This window comes from Magallana gigas, chromosome 8 (genome assembly GCF_963853765.1).
Source record: "Magallana gigas chromosome 8, xbMagGiga1.1, whole genome shotgun sequence".
In the NCBI taxonomy this organism is placed as follows: Eukaryota; Metazoa; Mollusca; class Bivalvia; order Ostreida; family Ostreidae; genus Magallana; species Magallana gigas.
In genome coordinates this window covers 20,301,740-20,323,904 of record NC_088860.1, presented here as the reverse complement: position 1 = coordinate 20,323,904, position 22,165 = coordinate 20,301,740, and the positions used below count along the sequence as shown (strand labels likewise).

General features: G+C 35.4%; 1 non-coding gene across 1 annotated transcript; it reads left to right on the top strand.

The window, feature by feature from the left end:
• Nucleotides 1-2,535: 2,535 nt before the first annotated feature.
• On the top strand, nt 2,536-10,382 carry LOC105346648 (uncharacterized). Its single transcript, XR_010708574.1, has 7 exons — nt 2,536-2,642; nt 2,753-2,809; nt 2,985-3,105; nt 9,440-9,552; nt 9,696-9,781; nt 10,066-10,163; nt 10,302-10,382. It is a non-coding gene; the product is annotated as an uncharacterized protein (transcript).
• The last annotated feature ends 11,783 nt before the right edge of the window (nt 10,383-22,165 follow it).

The window sequence follows — 22,165 nt, the reverse complement described above, 5'->3', positions numbered from 1 at the left end:
ATTTATTTAAGTAAACAATTGATTTCTTCAGTAAGGGAATGTAAATATAAGCATTAAATGATTTATTTTTGACGTCGTCGTGTCAATAACTGCCGTCAGGTGAGCAAACAAATTATCATAACGCGCTAACGCGCGTTATTCAATTTGTCTGCTCACCTGACGGCAGTTATTGACACGCTATTGACACGACGACGTCAAAAATAAATCATTCAATGCTATAATAAGACTGCTAGTTTTCCTAATACCCGGGATCTCTGGCAGTTGTTAAAGATTATTTTTGTTGAAGTGAACTCAACAAACAAAACACTTTTTAGGATTTTTTTTATCCTATTTATTCAGTGATATTATACCAATATAATCTCATGTAGCAAGTTTGTTGGTCGATGTGTTGATTTTTTCACGGTGTATATCTCCATTCATAGTAGGGAAAACTTTCAAAGTCAGATGACGTTACGGTTTCTTTTGACCAAATATTTACTCATGGTCTTTTTTTTCAGGCTTTTTGATATCCAGAGCACACAGTTTTGTACCACCTCAATATCGTATTACATGTAATCATAACTAATAAAGGCATGTATAACTTTTGGCATATTATATGCATCGTGTATTTTCACAGTCTGTATCGGGTTTTCCCCAAATTTGACTCTTTACTTTTTTAACAGTAAGGTTGTCTTCTGTATTCATTATATTCAATGAAAACTAAATGATTTAGAATTCTGTTTAACTTAACAATGCTGGTATATCTCTTTATAATTCAGTATATAGATTTATAACGCAACGCCCAATTTGAAGTTTAAATACTACATTGTTTTAGGCAAAACTTTTAGAAATATGATTTTGCTTTCAATGAACATTGAGATATTAAAAAATGGACCAGTTTTTCTATCGTTTTCTGAATACATGGTAATTTCATAATGCCTTTTATTTTGCTGTATGATATAATACTTTAAAGATGCTTTATAATATTGAGGTTATCAGACTAAGCTCTTGAAATATAATAGACTTTATTTTTTGAATGGCTATTTTGCCTAATGCAATTTTTATGGGTTCGTGGGACCGTTTTTCGTACAGTTAAAAGAATAATAAGAATTTTATTTTATCATTGATTTTAGAATACAAAAATTGAACTATGATTAAATTATAAACGGGTTGACGGGCAGCAGATAATGATAAAATAATGTGAAGTTAAGTATCTATCATGATAGATAAATGTAATTACAATGTTATACTTAATCCATTAATTTAGCTGTAAAAACTTATTACGAATAAACACCGTCTTTATTTTGCATATTATTTCAAATATGAGTTATTTTTTATCCTTAATTATGCGAAGAGAAATATATCAATCATACTATCTGTTATTTATGGTGGCATATCTCTGCCCCTTGTGTGCAAGTTATTTTTCAATTAATTATGTCGACATGCAAGATAGATATGTTGATTTGCAAGAAGGTTATGTCAACATGCATTATAACTATGTTGACATGCAAGAAATACAATCAAATAAGAGTTATAAAAAATCTCATATATCGCCAACATGTGACATCCAAGAGGCTAGATACGCTACCTACTGATGCCAACATGCAACTTATTTATGTTAACATGCAACTTCTTTATGTCGACATGCAACTTATTTATGTCGACATGCAACTTAGTTATGTTAACATGCAAGATAAATATGTTGACATGCAACATATTTATGTCGACATGCAACTTAGTTATGTTGACATACAACTTATAAGTTGCATGTCAACATATTCATCTCGCATGTAAACATAACTAAGTTGCATGTCAACATATTCACCTCGCATTTCAACATAAAAAAGGTGCATGTTGACATTAATAAGTTGCATGTCGACATAAATAAGTTGCATGTTGACATAAATAAGTTGCATGTCAGCATATTTATCTTGCATGTTAACATAAATAAGTTGCATGTCGACATAAAAAGGTACCATCTAGTATCTTGGATGTCACAGGTGGGCGATTTTTGAGATTTTTGGAGATTTTGTATAATTCTTCCAATTCCAGTTTTCTTGCATGTCAACATAATTATGTTGCATGTTAACATAATTATCTTGCATGTCAACATATTTATCTTGCATGTCGACATACTTGATAGAAAAATAACTTGCACACAAGGAGCAGAGATATGCTACCATAGTTATTGTCTATTTAAAGGTGATTTTCAAAGAGAAAATATGCCCATCTTCCCGCAGGAGAAACCTTACCATATAGTAGTATTCCGTATATTTGTATCACTATGATTGTGGTTACCTGTACACCAGCTCTATGGAAAAAAAAAAAATAAAACTTTAAACCTTCCTCTTTATTGATTTTATTTCTCGATTTTTAACAGTATAAAAATTTGCAATCGTCGACATTTTTCATAGAGACTGAATGCTAAAATGAGTAAAAAAAAACAAGTTGTTTTTTTTAATTTCAATTTGTTCACTGCGTGACTTAAAAGTTACACAATCAGATAAGATCCAGGTAAAAGTATTCAACCAAATCACCCCTACCCTCTTTAAATACATCGGGTGGGACAGCAATTGTCATTCTGAATCCGATTCTCAGCAATGTCTGTTCTGATTTTCGCCTAATTCGTAGCTGGTGCTCTGGCTCAGATGGAGTTTCTCAGTGTAAGTTTTAAATAACGCTACTTCCATTTTTCAGATGTTTATACCAAATTGCAATTTGTTAAGTTTATTTTAACGAAAATGCTTAACTTTGTTAATTTCTTGTTTATTAGGAACTCAATGTTCGAAGGCGTGACGTCAGACCATCTGCTACTAACATGCTTAAATTGGTAATCTTTTTAACCATAACGTACTGCTTACTAATAGTAATTGATTAATAATGAAGTCCTCTTGTGAAAAAGAAATTGAGCTGAATTTAAATCAAAAGTGATTATGCACATGCACACAATATTCACATTTTATGTTTAGGATTATCCGATGATGGTTGAAGTTTGTCTATTTTAGAAATGAAGTGCCGAACTGGCTGGTTATGCCTGGACTCATGCAGAGACATGTGTATTTGGCCACAATATACCAACATCGCCAAATTTTTCTCGGGTTGGACAAACAATTGCCTACCATTCAAGTAATGTTTCTGTTTTTGAGTTTCTATTCAACTTTACATTTTTAAATACAGTGAGGTTGCCTTTAACGAATCGTCTCCGTTAACGAATCACTTTCAGATAAACAATTCTGTATTTTTCTATTAAAGGTTCAAAACTTAACTTAACATATCCTGTCATGTAGAGTTATTCTTGTTTTGATAATTTATCATGAAATTATTAAATTTTATCTCGTTTTATGTCGTAATTTCTAAACAAACATGAACAAGCTTTTTGAAGACGCAGACAAAAAGCATGCGTGCAGCTGACTACTTTCACTTTTCGGTTAAGCTCTGATGTGAACGGCTCGTTGTATGTAAGCATATTTGGTACAGATGTTTAGTAAAATTATCTGTCTACAAGCACTGAAAGCGTCAAACATTTTCTTAATCAGAGAATAATTATATTAGCTATAATGTTGTGGGTAGTCAGGGTTCCAATAACGAATCACCGAGATGCGGGGATCATTGAGGGATAATGTCAAAATTAATTGATACCGCTACGATTATTTGCACATCTGCTTCAATAAAAAAAACCCAGAAACAACAATAAAAGATTTTAAAAACACATCTCATTCCCATTTTCTAAAACATTTTTCCATTCGATTATGATTTCAACCATATTTTGGTTTCCCCAATTCCCTGTATTAATACGGATATTTATTTATTTAAAAACCCATGCCTTACAAATTAAAGTTATACGTATTCGATGTCATTTAGTAGTTTATTTCCTAAAAATATTATTTTCCTTGAACATGGATCTAGTTTGCAGATTCACTATACTTTTTTATTTTTGTTTTAAAAATATTTCATAAGTACAATCGATCGCTGATTCCATACATGTACAGGTCATGGAAAACATTTATTTTCCTTGAACACCCATCCAATTTGCACATTCAGTCATTCACTATACATTTCTAGATATGTTTTAAAATATTTTATAGTACAAATGATCACCGATTCAAAACGTCTGTCTTCCCGGTATTTGTTCTTCCATTTCTTTCGGTGGAGGTTTCTTCGTTTTTTATTGCTGGATGTCAATACTGGGTCCTGTTTTTGTTTTTTGGTTGTTTTTTGGTTGCTTAACTATACAATCACTATTCACTAAACACATCTCTAGGCAATTTTGTGTATTTTAATTTGTTTACTTTAAAATCGCCCTTGGATATGTTTCTAGATTTTTTAAAACCCTTTTTTATAATTAGTTACCGTGTGTATATATTCAAACTTCAACCTTTCTAACGTACGTGCTAAAAAATCTTTAAAAATTCGGAATGGCTAATTTTTTTTGAATAAATAAAAAAAAATGCAGAAATTTAAATTCATTTTTTTCTTCTTTTTTTTTTTTTCTTAAATTTTTTATTCGATGAATTATTTTCCTCACGATATCCTTCAAGTTTCTATATGTTTATTTATTTATTTTTTAACTGTCGTTGCGGCGCATCAAAAATTTTTTGATGTAGTACATATATATTATAAAAACCCAATCTGATACAATCAATGTCGACAATTAATTTCAATTCAAATAACTTAAACCCGTTGCGACACAAACTTCATCATTCTGTGAGTTCTATGAACTGAATAACGTCACTTGTCTATGTCTTGGCAAACCCTCGTACATGTCGTATTTCGGTTTTTAGCTCACCTGAACCGAAGGTTCAAGTGAGCTTTTCTGATCACCCGTTGTCCGTCGTCCGTCCGTCCGTCCGTCCGTCTGTCTGTCTGTCCGTCCGTCTGTAAACTTTTCACATTTTCAACTTCTTCTCAAAAACCACTGGGCCAAATTTAACCAAATTTGGTACAAAGCATCCTTATGGAAAGGGGGTTATAAATTGTAAAAATAAAGGGCACAGCCCTTTTCAAAAGGGAGATAATTGCGAAACAGTAAGTATAGGGCGCATGTCTTTAAAAATCTTCTTCTCAACAACCACTGCACCAGAAATGCCAATATTTACACAAAAGCTTGTGTATATAGTGAAGATTCTAAATTGTAAAAATCGTGACCCTCGGACCAAAACTGGGGCCCCAGGCGGGGTTCAAAGTTTAACATAGAAATACATAGGAAAATGTTTTAAAAATCTTCTTCTCAAGAACCACTGCACCAGAAATGCCAATATTTACACAAAAGCTTGTATATATAGTGAAGATTCTAAATTGTAAAAATCATGACCCTCGGACCAAAACTGGGGCCCCAGGCGGGGTTCAAAGTTTAACATAGAAATACATAGGAAAATGTTTTAAAAATCTTCTTCTCAAGAACCACTGCACCAGAAATGCCAATATTTACACAAACGGTTGTATATATAGTGAAGATTCTAAATTGTAAAAATCGTGACCCTCGGACCAAAACTGGGGCCCCAGGCAGGGTTCAAAGTTTAACATAGAAATACATAGGAAAATTTTTAAAAAATCTTCTTCTCAAGAACCACTGCACCAGAAATGCCAATATTTACACATAAGTTTATATACATAGTGAAGATTCTAAATTGTAAAAATCGTGACCCTCGGACCAAAACTGGGGCCCCAGGCGGGGTTCAAATTTAACATAGATATACCTTAGGAAAATGTTTAAAAAATCTTCTTCTCAAGAACCACTGCACCAGAAATGCCAATATTTACACAAAAGCTTGTATGTATAATGAAGATTCTAAATTGTAGAAATCGTGACCCTCAAATCAAAACTGCAGCCCCAGGCGGGGTTCAAAGTTTAACATAGAACTACATATGAAAAATGTTTAAAAATTTTCTTCTCAAAAACCACTTCACCAAAAATGCCAATACATACACAAACGGTTGTATATATAGTGAAGATTGTAAAAATCGTGACCTCTGAACAAAAAGTGGGGCCCCAGTAGGGGTTTAGATTTTAACATATATAGGAAAATGTTTTAAAATCTTCTTCTCAAGAAATAGAGTGCAACTGTTGGGAATATTACTATGCATACATGTACATCCTTAAATAATGTAGATTCAAAAAATTGTAACTCCCGGACAATTGATGGGCACCAAGAGGGGTTCAAAATTTAAACATTTTAAAAAACATAAAGGAAAAGTATAAAAATTTTCTTCTCAAGAACTACAATGTTTTAGTTTGTGGAATTTCTATGCCTTCGCTCATGTAGATTCCTAATTGGTAAAATCGTGACCCCCGGACCAATACTGGGGCCCCAAGATGGGGTCAAAGTTTATTATAGAAATATAAAGGTAACGTTAAAATATCTTCTTCTCGAGAACTACAATGCCTCAGTTTGTGAGATTACTATCATGCATACAACCTTGGATAATGAAGGTTCGACAGTTTTAAAATAGTGACCCCTGGACTAATACTAGGCACCCAAGATGGGTTTAAAGTTAAATGTAGAAGTACCGGTATATATGGAAAATGTTTAAAAATCTTCTTTTCGAGAACTACAATGCATCAATTTGTCAGATAACTACGTAAGCACCCTCAAATAGTGTAGATTCGAAATTATAAAAGCTGTGACCTCAATCTAATACTGGGGCCCCAAGAGGTGTTCAAAGTTTAGCATAGAAATATATAGGGAAAATGCTGAAAAATCTTTTTCTAGGGAACTATAATGCTTCATCTTGTGAGATAGCTATGCAAGCATCCTTAAATAATGTAGATTCCAAATAATTAAAACTTTAGCCTTGGACTAATACTGTGGCCCCAAGAGGGGTTCAAAGTTTAACATAGAAAGATATATTGAAAATGTTTTTAAAAAGTTTTTTCTCGAGAACTATAATGCTACAGTTTGTGAGATTATTATGCAAGGATCCTCAAATTGTGTAAACTCTAATGTAGTGGAACCAAGAGTTATCTTTCTTGATGTTCTGTACAGTCTGAGAGTTATTTCTCTTGAAGTGGAACTCTGCTACGTTCAGTTTTTCAGGTTGTGTACGTGCGGTCCTACCGCAGTGCTACACATTTTCATTCCTATGTTACTGTTTATGTTGTTCAAGCCAACCATAAACCTCGGACCATAACTGGGTCCCCAGAAAGGGGTTCAATGTTTAAAATAGAAAAAGCATATGCTACGAAATGTAATGTTACAAGGAACTGCTGTTCAGGTGAGCGATGTGGCCCATGGGCCTCTTGTTTCTCGATCCATTTACATGCCATTGTATAATTCTTTGTAATTTCATAAAAAGATGTTCATATACACGTATCTCATAAAATTAACAATATTGATGACTTACAATGACTAAAAACTAAATGATCAAAGTTTACAAATCATGCAGTCATTTTTTTACCATTGATTCATTGTTATTTTTTCATGAATTGTCGGTTTCAATAGAATGAACACTTAACTCAAAATGAAAAAAAATATTAGCCTTTCCATTTTTCTTATTCATGCTTTAAAGCATATTTAAACTTAAAAAAAATATTTCGACACTGTCCCTAACAAAAAATTATCAGCTGTATATCACGTGATTCGGTAATGGAGAAAATGATCCGCTAAAGGAGAAAACATCGTTCATCAAAATACAGCGATACTTTTTGTTTAATCATTGGTTGTTGGGAAAGAAATATATGATGTTATGAGTCAAGTATGGTACAATAAAACAATGTTGTATTATGAATTTAACTCGGGCTTGGTTACGTACTGTCAACGCGAATTTACTTAGTGATTCGTTAAAGGCGACCTCACTGTACCTGTTTGGGGTGGTAACAGTTGAAATTGAAACCCGGGAGAAAACTATTGACGACTGAAGCGAAGTAGAGGTTGACAATGGTTTTCGAGCGGTGTTAATTTCAACTGTTCCCATCCCAAACAGGCACTATTTATTTTATTTTACTGAATGTCTTAATTTTTTAAGAAAATTTTACTGCTTTTATTTAAGAAGTGAAGATAATAATTTTTCTATTGATCGACGTATCAAAGAAAAAATTGACCGGAAAACTACGCGCATTGATGAAAAAGTTTTCCGGTCAATTTTTTCTTTGATACGTCGATCAATAGAAAAATTATTATCTTCATTTCTTATCATTTAATATAACAATTTCAAATAAAAAAAATGTGAAGTGTCATTGATCAAAAATGTAAATAATGAAAATGAAGCGGCGCGTATGAATACAAAACAACAACAGCAACAATATTCAAAATGGATGCGCCTTCAGCTGATGCAGAGCTATTGAACTTAATTTAATGGATTAAACACAAATAGCGAGTTAAAATTTGAACCATCTGAATGTAAAACAAAAGGAAAATACATGCGATAGCTTGTGATATTATTCACTGTGCAGAAAAATTCGTTATAAAACTAGTTTTCATGTGAGATCGGTGGAAAATGCAACTGGACATGGCCATCCAAGGAGAGGCGATCGTGGACGAAAATGGTTGATATGTCGACAAAGAATAGTATGTATAAGCGACTTTTGTAAACGTTGTGGTAACTATAAAGCCAGTGATTTACTTAAATGGTAAACTAGTATCTGCCACATGGAATGCGCCGAAGGAGTTGATGCATTGTACTCATAACGATGCTTATTCGAATTCTGAATTTCTGATGACCGATCATGTAGGGTACTGTGTAAATTTAAAAATCTTCGTTACCAAATTTGAACAGCAGTGTTACCGTGAAAGTGTATGGGCCTATATATTCGTTATAATTATCCTGGAAAAAGAACAGCCAGCCTCGCAGTAATGTTGATTGATCTCAAGCAGACGAAATCGTGAGAAGACGCTTAATTTTCTATTTCGTGAATAAGATATTGTGTTTTGTTTATTTTTGAAGGTTAGACTTTCAAGTTTTTATGTTTATAAAGTTGTATTTTGTTTGCTGACAATAAAACAGACACAACTTTACACTTTGTTGACAGTGTTTATTTTGGAAATTCCCGTTCTATAAATAGTGTTAGATCAGAACAGTTGAGAAAAGTAGATCCGGTAAAAAATTTAATTGATGCAGGTATCAAAGAAATTTTTCGACCAATCAGAAGCGCCGATATCTCATCAAACGAATAAATATTAAATGATATATAAACGATGTGAATGCTGCGTGAATGCTACGTCGAACCGTACGCGCATAATTTACGCGCATGTATCAATCCGTTGGTTGTGTTACCCGTTGACAAGTGTGTTGTTAACACTGAGGGTAATTAGAACGGATTATCAACTGCGTCTTAACCAATCAGATTTCAGTATTCATCATGAGCGTATAATTATATAAAGTGAATTATAATTGTGACATGGAACTATAGGCCTACTTATATCCCAAAATTGCTTGTCAACTTAAATTTCAGTATGCTTTACGAAATAACTGAAATCATTCAACTTTATAAATCTGAATACAAAATGGTAAATAAATTTTGTAGACCCTGTTTCTTCTGGAGAAACCGTTGACTTGTGGAACAGTGAAAAAAGTGACTACAATTTCGATTCCAACACTTGCAACACAAATATGCATTCTTGCCTTAATTATAAACAGGTATAGTTAATAACCGAGAATCAAAACCCCAAATTATTTCTAGATCAAGAGCATTTCGATTTTCATTTCCTTTAATGCATGCTTTGTGCAATACATATATGTAATAAAGATTACAGATAATATTTCATTTAAACTTCTGCTAGGTCAATTGGGCTAACACGGAATATGTCGGATGTGCAACAGTTCAATGTCCAGGATTTTCCCACCGCGTCTGCAACTACGGGGAAGGGTACTGTTGAAATGCATCATGAGTATCTTTTTTAATCTTTCTTGTAATCGAAGAGGTCAATAAAGATTACACATTGGTTCTGCAAAACTTATGATGTGAGAAATGAAATAACAAGCTTTAAAGATTACTCGTGCAGTTTATGGTTTAATTTGAAAACGGTTTATCACAAACTTTGAGTTATATTTTCCTTTTTATGAACGTTAAGTGACAGTTTTAACTATTGTCATTTGCTCTTTATATTATCCTAATATGCATTAACTCATCGTTATCTATTTTTCTCAAAGAGGCAACATCAATAATGCAAGACCATACAAGAAAGGGGCATCCTGCAGCCAGTGCCCATTAGGGTTCTCTTGTAACAATAACCTCTGTGTATAAAAAGGTGATTCATTCTATCTATCTATCTATCTATCTATCTATCTATCTATCTATCTATCTATCTGTCTGTCTTTTCCTCCGTTCGTCTGTCTGTCGAGCAATGTATTTCTGTCCACATAATGTCAAAATTTGTCTTTTGCAGTGGTCCTGACGGAATTGAGTTTCTTTTATCATCTGAAATGTATTTCATCTTTTTGATTAAAATCGGCATTTTTGAAAACTACATTTGTTTTTGTGGTTTTCTATGCGTGAGAAAGTTTAAAAAAAAGATCATTTATAAAACCGTAATATTATATATATATATATATATATATATATATATATATATATATATATATATATATATATATATATATATATGTGTGTATATGTGTGTGTGTCAAAATTTCTAACACCTCACTTTTTATATTCTATGCCAATTAAACAAAACATCAAGTCGTTGCAACAATCGTTTGCTGTATGCTCAACTGTTAATTTAAAAAAGGTTTAAATTGAGTCAGTAATTACTCGACCAGTTCTCTACCTTTAACTGCTTATAAAAAAACTGAGATACGGCGCTTGGCTGCCCAAGAACCAATCAATTGGCGTGGTCTAAGCAGAGTGGGGTTCACGAAGGTTTGTTTCCTTTCAGATGCAAGTTCTCGAAATATTATAAAAAGATAAACAAAAGTTTTTATACAGATCAGATTGATTATACATAAATGTTGCATTTTGATCTAAATATTCTTTACAATTGTAAGCAACATTTAGATCAAAATAACAACATTTATATACGTTATGTGTCAATATTTTGAAAAGTGCTTATGATAGCAAAGAGGACAACAGAACAAATTGTGGTTTCATTTGCAGACGAAGGCATCAATTCAGTAAAAATCGGAGTTTCAAGGATATGTGAATTCGTAATCATTGATACCATCAATACATTGATTAACAGGATATTGAATTTCGATAAATAATTCATTTCGTTGAAAAAATCCAAAACTCATCCACGAAAATTGGTATTCAACGAATATGAATCCACACTTCCACAGCATCAGGTTCTGATAATCATTGACTCATAAATTTTATAAAAGGAAAACAAACTGGGAAATAGAAATATGTTTATGCTTTGTTATCGAGTTTACTAAATAAAAATCAAGATACTCTATTATTTTTTTTTTCATTTTATTTTACAAAAAGATATTTGCATTAATATAATGGTTTTCGTTCCATGAATTTGAAACAATTTCCATATTGTTGTAACATGTAACTTTTTTATCTGCATTGGTGGTTCAGGCAAAGATACATGTAACAAAAATGTCAGTCTCAAATCCTATATATGATGACTCGGCTATTTCTTTACTCTAATGTACTGATGTACATAAATAGCGATTTAGTAACTGTTACTTACTCATTACAATCAATTAATTAAGAGGGCTCAATAACCGTAACTCTTTTCCGTTTGTTTGTTCATTTCTTGTATCTAGAGATGTAATGAGACATTGGTGTTTTAGCACAGGCTAGTGGTTATGACATTGTCCACTTAATTCCTCATCTATTCGATGCTTCTTGTCGACAAAAAAAATAGCAAGTCCATATTGGTATATCATCACAAGTAGTTCTAATAATTTTATCCATTAGGTATTAAGCAATGTTTAAGCTATTCAAACTCGTTTGTTTCCTTGCATAAAAAGTTGTAGTTCCGGGAAAGGCTAGAATTTATGGCTTCATCAACTAGTTTCATTCTGTATATACTGAGGGCGGGAGAAAAAAGTGTAACGGTGAAAGATTGTGCGTTCGGTAACTTCAAAGGGATGTAACTAAGGAGACTAGAGTGGACTCTCCCAGAATGCTGGTTACCCCTTTGACGGGTGGAACGACCCAATCTTATATAAGGACGCGCTGAGAGTTTCTCAGGGAGAACTCGTCTAGCAGCAGAAGAGACAAGACATCCAAGAAGAAGAAGAAGAAGCGAAAGAGAGAGCAAGAGCAAGGGTCGAAGTGAGTGGCACCAGTGGGTAGAGAAGCCGAGAGGAATTGTGGTGGGGTACCAGGAGAAGTAATCCTGAATAAGGGTGAAATGACCTGGTACTCCACGAACACAATAAGAACTCTGACAAGTAACACGGTGCAGGGTGCCCGGCTCTAGGACACGTACACACACCTCGCCTTACATTGATTATTTTGTTTTAAATCCAATCATTCATACTCAGGCAGAGTAAAGGAAAATTATTAATATATATAATACCCTATTCCCTTGAAAAGAACTCAGTAGATAACACGTTACATTTTGGTGGCAGCCGGTCATGGGATAGGGTAAATTTGATCGTTTGATTTTTGATAAATTAATCATTGTGTTTGAAATTTTTGTTTTTGTGTGTGGTTAACGTAGTTTTGTGACTTGGTGTAGCTGGTGACTGAGTGCAGTTGGTAACCGAGTATAGTTTTGGTACCGTGTATTGATACCGAGTGAAGTAAAGTTACCAGGTCGCATTGAAAGTTACTTTGTTCTGAGCACAAAGATACTGTGGCTGAATAAAGGGTACTGTGTTCTGTGCACCGGGCTACTGTATACAGAATTGAAGGTACGGAGTTAATAAAAGTATCTTAAAGAGCACTTGGTTCCCGTGAACAAGGTACAAGGAACTGTGATCAGTTTGAGACATTAGGTGAATCAGTACACATTTAAATATGGATGTTGAGCAGGAGTTGTTAGCAGATCTTGAGAAGATTGATGCGGAGAGACAAAGATTGAAAGAAAAGTTGCAGATGATGATGCATAAGCAATCTCCTGCCAAGGTGACCAAGTCATCTCCGGTGAGTGACTTGAGTTATACAGATGCAGGTGCACAAAGACCGCAAGATGATACCATAGCGGAGTTGAACAGACGATATTTGCATGGAAGTCCAAGTTATGAATTATATGGACCAGATGAAAAGGGTGCACGTCCAAAAGTTAGAGCATATGATCTATGTGAAGATATGTCTACACTGCGGTTTACGGAGGGAGATAAGGAATTCTACCAAAGGACTTCAACACCTGGTGTCCATTTCTCGTCGCCAGAAACCAGAAGCACGTCTACACCGACAAGCGTTACTTGGAGCTTGGCTAAGGACAGTTACACAATGCCTAGTATACCAAGGGCTTGGGGTCCTAATGTCACACCTATGAAAAATGAAATGATTGATAATCAGCAGTTTGGAAAAACTGTGATGAAGCCAGCTACTTTCGATGGCACTGGTTCGTGGATCGATTATAGAGCGCATTTTGAGGCATGTGGTAACATAAATATGTGGAATGACAGACAAAAGGGCCTTTACCTTGCTGCATCTCTGCGAGGACAAGCTCAAACGGTGTTGGGGAATATGCGTCAAGACAATGCATGCGCTTATAGGAACCTTTGTGAAGCGTTAGAGGCAAGGTTCGCACCAGCAAACCAAATAGAATTGTACAGGGCTATGTTAAAAGAGAAGCGCCAAAAATTAACTGAAACATTGCCTGAACTAGGTGAGAGCATAAGACGTCTGACACATTTAGCTTACCCTAGTGCACCATGTGACGTCACAGAAATGATAGCCAAGGATCAATTCGTTGATGCGCTCACTGACTTTGACATGAGATTAAGAATTCAACAGTCAAGACCTAAGTCGCTAAATGAGGCTATACGGCTCGCCGTAGAGATAGAGGCATTTTGTAGGGCTGAGCGACAAAGACGCGACTTAAGCTACGCAAGGGGAGCCTCTGGAGAAAAACCAGATACACAAGAAACTAATGTCAGAGGTGAGTTCAAAGAACTGAGAGATGAACTAAGGGCATCTCTTCGAGAACTTGAGCTCAAGATAGGTGCTTTAACAGATAGCAAGTCAAACACGACAACTACAAACACGATGAACACTGACGGTTCACAGAGTAAAGGCAGTTTTCCTTACAAGTGTCATAATTGTGGTACAAGAGGACACAGGGCAAGAGATTGTTTTGCTCAGAAAAGGGCAGGTTGTGGTCAATGCATGTCTCAGAGGCAGAAGAGGATATCGAGTCAATCTGAAGATGAAACTGAAAATACATTGAAACAACATAGTCCTATACCAGGTTCAAGCTTCCTTACTCAGACTCGCATCGATGTTCAGTCAGGTCTATTTGTAAAAGTAACCGTGAATGGTATACTCTGTAACTTTTTAGTTGACACAGGAGCTAGTTTGACAATTCTTTCTCATAGTGTTTATGAAAATATTACAAAATACAAGGGAAATGCACTTGCTCCAAGTACCCAGAGCATCATACTAGCTGATGGTGCACTGTTACAGGCTAAAGGAAAATGTAATCTTCGGATTAACATTGGTAACTCGGAATGTGAATTTACGACTGTAGTAGCAGACATCAATACTGATGGAATTTTGGGTTTGGATTTCTTGAAGAAGAATAGATGTTTGGTGGACGTCGCATCAGCTAAGATGTATATCGAAGAATCAGAACATGAGCTGCAACTGAAGGGACATTTGGGGTGTTTCAATGTCAGCTTGAAAGAAACTGTATGTCCACCACCTCGCACTGAGATGATATGTCCAGACCCGTGGTCATTACCCACTACAGAACTACAAAAGCGAGAACATCTTATCACGTGTGCGACAGAAGACTTGAGGAAGCGGCGATTTGAATGCAGTCAGTGTGACAAAGCCTTTGCCAAATCTTCACTTCTCGTTCGACACCAGAAAAGAGTCCACTGTTCGAAAGACACGGTAAACGCACCAGAGACATCCAGTAGTTTTATGAATATTGTCATCACAGAGTCAGATGATGACCAAGAATGGCTTGAAGACCCTGGTGACCTTATCTATGAGCCTAACATTGAATCCGGCAGGACCATTCGCAAGAAGACGTCTCCTTCACTGCCTGGAGTCAAACGCAAGGCACCCGAGCAAACACCAGACAAAGAAACGCCTACCTCATCAAGTGTGAGTGCAGAGACAACTGGACATCAAGAGGCGCCCTTGATTTCATTCCATTGTCCCTGCTGCAAGACACAAGCTACCACAAATGACGCTAGCACACAGACAGATGGGAGCAGTCACCAAAGAACAGTGCGAGTTATCAGAAGATATCAGAAAGACGGAGAAAGTGTTGAGAGATTCGAGGAGGACATTTGGAACGAATGAGCCTGTGTTGAAGAATGTAATGTGACGAGGAAACATTATTTTAAAATGATGGTCTATATTGTTAGTGCTCTTGTTTGTTTTGATAATTTTGTTATCTATGGGGAAGGAAAGATATTCCTGTTTAAAGACACTTGATTTTTACCCCATTGTTATTTTTGTATTAAAATCAATCACTTTAAAAAAAAAAATATGTTAATAAAGAGAAAAATTCTTTGTTCTCTAATCATTGGACATGCGGGACGCATGTATATCGAGGCGTGTGTAGTGTAACGGTGAAAGATTGTGCGTTCGGTAACTTCAAAGGGATGTAACTAAGGAGACTAGAGTGGACTCTCCCAGAATGCTGGTTACCCCTTTGACGGGTGGAACGACCCAATCTTATATAAGGACGCGCTGAGAGTTTCTCAGGGAGAACTCGTCTAGCAGCAGAAGAGACAAGACGTCCAAGAAGAAGAAGAAGAAGAAGCGAAAGAGAGAGAAAGAGCAAGGGTCGAAGTGAGTGGCACCAGTGGGTAGAGAAGTCGAGAGGAATTGTAGTGGGGTACCAGGAGAAGTAATCCTGAATAAGGGTGAAATGACCTGGTACTCCACGAACACAATAAGAACTCTGACAAGTAACACGGTGCAGGGTGCCCGGCTCTAGGACACGTACACACACCTCGCCTTACATTGATTATTTTGTTTTAAATCCAATCATTCATACTCAGGCAGAGTAAAGGAAAATTATTAATATATATAATACCCTATTCCCTTGAAAAGAACTCAGTAGATAACTCAGTGTAGTGTAGTGCTCACTACATCATCCCATGACGACATAACAAGTCCTGCGATATCAAAACTCGGTTCTTTTTGCAACTTTGTAAGGAGAAAAATTTGGCTGAGTGATCGAGTGTATGATTTCTTTGAATGAGCCTATAACGATACATATTATATGTGTTACCAAAACCTTTACCAAAACCTTCATAAGTTTTTAAGTTTTTCTTTAAAAACAAATTGGAATATAGTGAGAGAGTGGTGTCCCTCCAAAGGCTAGTGCTTATGGTTTTTTTCACATGAGCACATAGCAAGTACTGGGTTACCGAAACTTTCTTTCATCTGTGTAATAATTCCTTAAAATTCAAATTAGGTTTTAGTGAGAAACTTGTGTTTCAGTACAGAATTGTCATTATGATAGCATAAAACAATTTCTTCTAGTTCACAACGCCTGTAATTTTTTGTAAAAAAAAAAATGAAAAAAAAAATTAAATTTTGCTATAAAAATGTACTTGTAAAAATTGATAATTATTATTTCGTTTAATTTCGTTTATTAGTAAAATTAAACGTTGACAAAACAATTTTTTTTTTTTAATTATGCAAAGAAATTAATATGTTGTGAAAGAGATTTTAGTGTCCCAGCACAGGCTAGTGCTTATTATTTCATTTCATGAGCACATAGCAAGTTCTAGGACATCAAAACTCTTAAAGCGCAAACCGGCTCAAGTTCAGTTCATGCGCGTATAGCAAATTTATTGATACTAGTACCATAACTCTTTTCCATTTGTAGTTAATTTTTCAGCACAGTGGGATGTAATAAGAGATTGTTGTTGTCCCAGCACAGGCTAGTGCTTATAATTTTATCTAATGAACACATAGCAAGTTCTAGGTGACCACAACTCTTTCATATCTGTGAGTAATCCTGTGTGTCAAATAAAGTACAATATTATTAATAATAGTAACAATCCAGTCAGGCTGTGCTTCCCAGATGAATTGAATCCATCTCATAAGCTCATAACAAATTCACAATGGTCATTTTTCCCTTACTGTAATTATGTGTTGTCAAAAAAAACCCAGAAAGATGCGAAAGGAGATTTGTGTGTCCAGCACGAGTAATGTAGTGTAATGTTACAATTAGCATTTGGCATAGTCAAAGTTTGTCAATTTTTTTTTATTTTAAACAAATTTCCTTGCAAAAAGAAGTTTTATCAGAATTGATATACCAGGAAAGCCTGTAGTTGTAGCGGCTCCAACTTTTTTTTTAGAATTCTGCAAGTTTTTCTTGGAGGCAAGGAAAGACGCAATAAAAAATTGATGTCCCAGCACAGGCTAGTGCTTATGATTACTTCCTTTAAGCACACAGCAAGTTCTAGGTTGTCAAAACTCTTCTTTTAGATACGTACCCATCAAAATAAAACTGCGTCCTAGCATATATAGAGCACATGATTTCATTCCATGACACAGGGCAAGTTCTGGGCTACCAAAACTGTCTTCATTTCTGAAAGTCCTTTTGCAAACAAATAAGGATAATGTGAGAAAGTGATGTCCCAGCACAGGCTAGTGCTTATGGTTTTCTCACATGAGCGCATAGCAAGTTCTAGGTTACCAAATATCTCTCTTTTACCCCGCTAGTGCTTATAAATTTATCCCATGAGCACATAGCAAGTTCTAGGCTACCAAAACTGTCTTCATTTCTGAAAGTCCTTTTGCAAACAAATAAGGATAAAGTGAGAAAGTGATGCCCCAGCACAGGCTAGTGCTTATGGTTTTCTCACATGAGCGCATAGCAAGTTCTAGGTTACCAACTATCTCTCTTTTACCCCGCTAGTGCTTATAAATTTATCCCATGAGCGCATAACAAGTTCTAGGTTATCAAAAACTCTTGTTCGCCTTTGCGATTCATAATGAACGATACATTGATAATGAATGTTTCAGTCGAGCATAGGTGAAAAACAAATACGTTCAGAAGCTGTAAGTTATTGATGTCCCAGCACAGGCTAGTGCTTATGATTTCATTTCATGAGCGCATAGCACGTTCTAGGCTGTCAAAACTCTTCTCGTTTGCAATAACGTCATAAGATTGAACAAGTATAGAGTGTATGACTTAATACTATGAGCATCCAGCAGGTCTTGGGTTACCACAGATGTCATCGTTTTTGGCAAGCAAATAAGAATAAAATGAACGATTGATGTCCCAGCACAGGCTAGTGCTTATGGGCTTTTCTAGTTCTATGTTACCAAATCTCTTTCTTTTACCTCTGTCATAATTCCTTGTTGTAAATTAAGTTTCGTTGAGAGATTGGTATCTGCATATAATTCCGTTCAAGATACTTAAGTTTTCAGTGATTAAAATTCTCGTCAATTATTAGTCATAAATCCATTTCATTGGCTCCTTGCAAATTCTAGGTTGTCAAAACTTCTTAATTCATTTTAAGTAACTTGTAGACAAATATGATCGGATGACCTACGCGTGTCCCAGCACATGCTAGTGCTCCTGATTTCATTTTATGAACACAACGCATGTTCTAGGTTACAAAAACTCTTTTTTCATTTGCAAAAAAAAAAAATATAGAGAGGGATTGGTATCCCAGCACAGGCTAGTGCTTATAAATTTATCCCATGAGCACATAGCAAGTTCTAGGTTACCAAAAACTCTTGTTCATCTTCGCGATTCATAATTAATGATACATTGATAAAGTATAATGTTTCAGTTGAGCATGTTCTAAATATTCGGAATGATTTCGTCTAGCTATTACAAAACGAGCTCTATGGGTGTTTTTTGTGTTTTGTTTTTTTGGGGTTTTTTTTTTGTTTCTCTAAGTATTTTTGTAAGCGAAAAATAAATAAGTTCAGAAGCAGTAAGATATTGATGTCCCAGCACAAGCTAGTGCTTAAGATTTCATCTTATAAGCACACAGCAAGTTCTAGGTGGTCAAAACTCTTCTCGTTTGCAATAAACGTCATAAAATCAAAAGAAGTCTAGAGTGTATGACTTCATACTATGAGCATCCAACAAGTCTTGGGTTACCAAAGAAGTCATCATTTCTTCAAGTGTTTTGGCAAGCAAATAAGAATAAAGTGAAAGAGTGGTGTCCCATCACAGGCTAGTGCTTATGATTGCTTCCCATGAGCGCATAGCAAGTTATAGGTAACCAAAACTTTCTTTTTCATCTCTGTACTTATTCCTTGTTTTGTTGCAATGAGAGTAAGTGTCCCAGCACATGCTAGTGCTAATGAATTCGTTTGATCAGCACAAAGCAAGTTCTAGGTAACCAAAACTCTTACTTCAACGAAAAATGAGAGATGGGTATCCCATCACATCACATTGCTGATCTCATGAGCACATGGCAAGCTTTCAGTAACCAATAGTTAAAAATTAGTACTCTTTTATATGTATGTATAGAAAAGGAAGTTCTGTTACCAATACTTAGTACTCTTTTCTATGTATAAAAAAGGAAGTTCTGTGTCGTCGATTTTTTTAATCTTAGGCAAAAACAAGATGTACAAGTTGCTTCGACTGCGCATGCCCGGCATGTAAGGAGGGTTTTTTTAACGTGCACCCTAAGAGTGAAATTTTTAGTGAAATAGTAGATGAAATAGTGGAAAAGACTTGTGAAAAATTATAACAAAACCAATATCCGGTGTTTGTTCGTGTTGTGACTGTGGACAGTAAATCAGTAAGTGTTTTATTTGGTCTTAAATCAACAAAGGAGATCTGTTTGTTTACCTGTTTACCTGTTTGAGCTGTATTCACTGATCTACATACATGAGTAATAACGCTACCCAGAGTTTAGATAATAGGAAAAGACACCGAGTATCTGATTCAGCAAATATGGAATCGGAAACGGAAACGGAGACTCCTCCTCCAAAGGACAAAATTGAAGAATTTCAAATTAGGGATATTTTCCAAGGAATTACCAATATCCAAAATACCCTTGGGGGCTTCATGTTAAGAATGGATGCACAAGGTCGACATCTAGATGAATTAACGAACGATATCCGAGGTAAGCATGGAATGCAAGAACAGGTGGAATTGGTGCAGGAACAAGCGAATGATACCTTATATACCGTTACGGAACTCGGAAGTAATCAAGAGAAAATGCTACGGGAGCTAAGTAGACTAAGAGACTATGTGATCAAACTGGAATTCCGTGTAAATTCCCAAGAAAAACAGATCCTAGAACTAAAAGCCCGTTCTCTTGAAAATAACATTATCATTAACGGAATTAATGAACATGATCCGGAAAGAGGGAACGACGAAAACCTGGCAAAAATAATACAAAACGTTTTTGAAAAGGAACTGGAAATGGATAAGGAGTCTGTTGGAAACATGCATATTAAGGCCCTATATAGAATGGGTGACAGAGACGCAAGAAGAAAATTTCCTAGACCGGTGTGTATCCAGTTTGCTGACAAAATTTACAAAGATATGGTGATGAGGAAGATCCCGGTACTCCGCAGTAAAAAGTCGCCCATCAGAATAGCCAGCCACCAGCCAGAGGAGCTGAGGGAAAAACGCAGGAAACTGTTTGATATACAACAGAAGTACGCTGCCAAAAATGTGGACACGAAAATCAAGGGAGACAAGTTGGTTTTTACAAGGAGCGGCAACATATACAGAGACAAACTGGGCCAACGTCCATCCGCTGACGAGGTCATCTCAGGTGAAGAAATCAAAAGTCCAATCTCTGCGGGTAAACAAATAGAGGACAACGGTAATCGGTTCACCGCCCACGCTACACCGACCGAATCTCTCAAGCAGGTCAGAGGAGCTCTCATCGATAACATGCGTGTCCCTACAGTGTCAAGTGCGAGCCACAATGTGTTTGCCTATCGATTTAAGAGTAACGACGGAACCATTCACGAGGGGGCGGACGACGACGGAGAACATGGGGCAGGGAGAGCCTTGCTGAGATCCCTTGTCGACAATGAACATCTAAATGTAACTGTCGTAGTATCAAGATGGTATGGAAGCAAAATAGGTGCGCGCAGATTCGTTCATATAAAGGATGTCGGATTGAGCGCAGTGAAAAACATCAATACTGACTCCGGGTAAACAATAGTGGTGGCGAAGAACAAAATACGGTATTTCCCTGTGTAACTTAATGACCATTTTCCTCTTATGGATATATAATATATATATTTAAAAAGAGACTTTTTTTTACTTTATTGTTCTCACAATTGTATGACCTTTTTCATGATTACCTTCAATCTACCTGATTTGTAAATTTTCTATGATTTTTCCATTTTTTTCTGCATTTTTCCCTATTTTATTCTGTTTAAAGTGTTATTAATAATGCGCTATCGTCCGCCAATTTTCTTTCATTGTGTATGTTACGCCGGAATTTCTCAGTGTACAATTCGGGTTTTATATTTATTATCAGCAGAGTCGTATCCGGTTTAACAGCTGGGAATCAGAGAATGGATCTTTTCTCTGTTCTTTTCCGTTTTTCCCCCTTTTTTGTTTTTATATAAAGTCACAACATTTTGACAACACCTGAGAGATATGCGTGCGTTATCCTTTAAAGAGTAAGTGTTACTTTTAGACGTGATTTTGTTCTTTATTACATGCTTATGTACATGAGTCGGGAGGATGTAATTATGCGTTTAATTTTACAAATAATAAGTAATTCTCCAATTGAATTACATCCTCACAATTAACTTCTAAACATAACTGTACATGAGGATAAGCACTGCTGTCTCTTCAAACGTCCCTATTTTAAAGCTAATATTACAATCTTTTTTTCATATATGTGTATAACCAAGTACAGGGTCATGTTAAAAACTAGTTAAAATAAACTACCATGCATTTGCCAGTCTGCGCAATATGTACCTTTTCTAATATGCACAGCCTTTTATTTTCAATAGGGAACATAATATCCCTCTCTTCTCTCTATCGGGGCATGATATTTGTTATGTATTTTGTGTTTGACAATGGTTAAATTAACAGATGATTATATGACCAACCAACTGAAAATCATCTCTGTAAATTGTCAAGGACTAGGGGATAAAAGAAAGTGTCAAGATGTTTTAATGAATTTAAAACTGAAAAAATATAATGTTTATTTTATTCAAGATACACATTTTACAACTGAAGAAGAAAATTATATAGAAACAATG